Source organism: Primulina tabacum, chromosome 4 (assembly GCF_025594145.1).
Source record: "Primulina tabacum isolate GXHZ01 chromosome 4, ASM2559414v2, whole genome shotgun sequence".
Taxonomy (NCBI): domain Eukaryota; kingdom Viridiplantae; phylum Streptophyta; class Magnoliopsida; order Lamiales; family Gesneriaceae; genus Primulina; species Primulina tabacum.
Genome location: NC_134553.1, coordinates 20,359,408 through 20,363,462, shown reverse-complemented (window position 1 = coordinate 20,363,462; position 4,055 = coordinate 20,359,408). Strand labels below are relative to the sequence as shown.

The following is a 4,055-nucleotide window of genomic DNA, read 5'->3' as shown; positions in this document are numbered from 1 at the left end:
TTTAATACTTCTTCTAGATTTTTAAGACAATTTTCAAATGAGTTTCCAAAAACAGTTATATCATCCATAAAAACTTCTACATATTCTTCAATCATATCACTGAAAATACTTAGCATGCATCTTTGAAAAGTAGCCGGAGCATTACATAAACCAAATGGCATTCTTTTAAATGCAAAAGTTCCGAAAGGACAAGTAAAAGTAGTTTTTTCTTGATCTTCTAATGATATAGGTATTTGATAATACCCCGAATACCCATCAAGAAAACAGTAATAAGAATTTCCTGCTACTTTTTCTAGAATTTGATCTAAAAATGGTAGTGGGAAATGATCTTTTCTAGTTGCATTATTTAATTTTCTATAATCAATACACATACGCCAACTAGATGGAATTCTAGCTTGTAATAAGTCTCCATTTTCATTTTTTATAACAGTGATGCCGGACTTTTTAGGTACTACTTGTGTTGGACTTACCCATTTAATATCTGAAATTGGATAGATAATTCCAGCGTCTAATAGTTTTAATACTTCATTCTTAACAACTTCCTTCATATGTTGGTGGATTTAACCTTCTTTATGGTTGTTGATATGTTTTAGCATTTTCTTCCAAGTGAATTTTATGTGTACAAATTAAAGGATTCATACCTTTTATATCTTTCAAAGTCCATCCAATTGCATTTTTATATTTTTTAAGTAATTTAATCAAACCTTCTTCTTGATTTGGCAAAAGAGTGGAAGAAATTACAACAGGAAATGTTTTATTTTCACCAAGAAATACATATTTCAATTCTAATGGTAAAACTTTTAATTCAAGTTTTGTATTATCATCTTCTTTAAAATTATTTTTAGACTCAATACTTTCTATTGAAAAAACTTCAAATTGTTGATTTAAGTTTTTTTCTTGTATATTTTCTTCCACAATTGTTTCAATTTCATTATCATATTCATTTTCATTAATACTTGGTTGATTACATAAATTGAACACATTAAGTTCTAGAGTCATATTTTCAAAAGACAATTTCATTATTCCATTTCGACAATTAATTAAATCATTTGAAGTTGCTAGAAATGATCGTCCCAATATTACTGGAATTTCATTATGTACTTCTATTGGTTGTGTATCCAAAACAATAAAATCTACAGGATATATGAATTTATCAACTTGAACCAACACATCTTCTACAATACCTCTAGGTATTTTGATTGACCTATCCGCCAGTAAGAGAGTAACAGAAGTGGGTTTTGATTCTCCTAAATTAAGTTTTTCATAAACTGAATAAGGAAGTAAATTCACACTTGCTCCCAAATCCAACAAAGCTTTTTTAATTTTATTTTCTCCAATAATACATGAAATTGTTGGAGAACCAGGATCTTTATATTTTAAACTAGAATTATTTTGAAGAATAGAACTTACTTGTTCAGCCAAGAATGCTTTTTTCTTCACATGCAATTTTCTCTTTACAGTACATAAGTCTTTTAAAAATTTTGCATAAGAAGGTACTTGTTTAATAGCATCTAATAATGGAATATTTATCTTCACTTGTTTAAAAACTTCATAGATATCAGAATCAATTTTTTATTTTTATGATTTGTTAATGCATGAGGAGATGGTGGAGGTTTATTTGACTTATTTACTATTTCAGATTATTTAACATTCACCATATTATTCTTAAAATTTAAGGTATCATCATTCTCAAAAGTATCAGGATTATCATCCTTACTCTTTGATTTTAAATGATCAATGTTTTCATTACTATATGGATCATTAACTATTTTACCACTTCTAAGGGTAATAACAGATTTTATTTGATCAATTTTTTCATTTTTTAATTCTTGATTTTGATTTTTAGGATTAGCTTGAAGTTGAGATGGAAATTTTCCTTTTTCATGAATATTAAGTGCAGATGCAAATTTTGCAAGAGTTTCTTTCAAATCACTCATAGATTGACTGTTTTGAATATTGATAGACTCTTGCTTTTGGATAAATGCATGAATTACATCTTCAAAGTTTTTTCTTGGAGGTGTAACATAAGGAATATAACCTTGATGATTTTGGTTATTTTTAAAATATTGTTGTGACGGTTGTGCATTATTATCATTCCTCCAACTAAAATTAGGATGATTTTTCCATCCAGGATTATATGATGGTGAAAAAGGATCTAGTATTGGTTTTTTATAATTGTTAACATAATTTGCTTGTTCATGGAGACATTCTTTAAATGAAGGTAATGTTAGACAATCTTTTGTAGCATGATCATGTGTATCACATATATGACAAACAATTTCTTGAATACTTTTTAATTGACCACTCTTTTTCATTTCTAATGATTAAATTTTTCTTGCTAAAGATGCAAGTTTAGCTTGAATATCTATATCATCTTTAAGATTATAGATACCACCCCCATTTGTTGAATTATTGTTTTTAGTTGTTGGTGGTTCTATTGTGCCTATATTATCCCAATTTTGAGCATTTTCTGCTAATGAATCCAAATATTCCATAGCTTCATTTGGGTTTTTATCTTCAAAAGTTCCATTACATATGAATTCTATCATTTGCCTATCTTTAGGTATTAGACCTTCATAAAAGTGAGAAACTATTATCCATGTTTCAAAACCATGATGTGGGCATGTATTAAGTAATTCTTTATATCTATCCCAACATTGATAAAACGTTTCTCCTTGTTTTTGAGAAAAAGTTGTAATTTGTCTTTTAAAACAGTTTGTTCTATGGGAAGGGAAAAACTTTTTGAGAAATTGTTGTTGCATTTCTTCCCATGATCTTATTGAACTTGATCTTAAATTTTGTAGCCATGTTTTAGCTTTATCTTTTAAAGAAAAAGGGAAAAGCTTTAATCGAACTATATCCATGCTACAATTTTGATCATTATAAGTGTTACAAACTTTCTCAAATTCTCTTAGATGCAAATATTGATTTTCAGAATCTAAGCCATGAAAATTTGGTAAAAGTTGAATAATTTGAGGTTTGAAGTTGAAATTAGATGCATCAGGAGGAAACACTAAACAAGATGGAGCACTAGTTCTAATAGGGTTCATATGGTGCCTAAGTGTTCTTAATTGATCATGTTCTTGATTATTATTATTATTATTATTATTATTATTATTATTATTATTATTATTATTATTATTATTATTATCATTATCTTGATTATTTGAATTATCATCCATGTTTAAATTATTTTCAGATACTCGAATAAGTCTACCACTTTTTTTCGACTCCAAATACTCATACAAAAAAAACAACACAATACTTATAAATAAAACATAATTAACCAATATAAACTTAATTTATACCTCCCCGGCAACGGCGCCAAAAACTTGCTACTTATTAAATAATAATTCACCCAAGTTTAGGTTGTCTGCAAGTAATATATTTCGTAAGTACGAGATCGATCCTCAGAGAGGTTATTTTAAGTTTAAATTTAATAATTTATAGATTACCAAATGCAAGAATGAAGTTTACAAATTATAAATTTTGTCAAGGCTTGAGGATTTATTCTTGGTTTATAGTAATATTGTTTAACTAAAAGTAAAACAAAAGAAACCACAATAAATAATGGTTCCAAGAAAATTAAACACACACATAATATAATATAGTTCCCACTATAGAAAATACCGAATTAACCGATATTTTATATATGGTACCTATGATTATAATTATAACTATATAAATAAATAATTGCATAAAGTAAATGTTAAATTAAATCATTATATTTCATTTAGAACAACCGACAGAGCCACGCTATTGCCTAAATGAAATATATTGATTTAATAATTTAGTTGCGGTAAAGTAAAAGTTAGTTGCGATAAAGTAAATGTTACTTGCAATAAAGTAAAAGTTAGTTGCGATAAAGTAAATGTTAGTTGCGGAAAAGTAAAAGTTAGTTGCGAAAAATAAAAGTTAGTTGCGATAAAGTAAATGTTAGATTGTTAGATGTTAGTATTAAATCATAATATTTCATTTACAACAATCAGCAGAGCCACGCTATCGTCTAAATGAAATATTATGATATTATTATATAAATATATATAGATATATAT

At 27.0% G+C, this 4,055-nt stretch overlaps 1 non-coding gene across 1 annotated transcript; it reads left to right on the top strand.

Moving 5' to 3' along the window:
• Positions 1-2,607: 2,607 nt before the first annotated feature.
• Positions 2,608-2,718, top strand: LOC142544017 (small nucleolar RNA R71). Its single transcript, XR_012819986.1, has one exon. It is a non-coding gene; the product is annotated as a small nucleolar RNA R71 (small nucleolar RNA).
• The last annotated feature ends 1,337 nt before the right edge of the window (positions 2,719-4,055 follow it).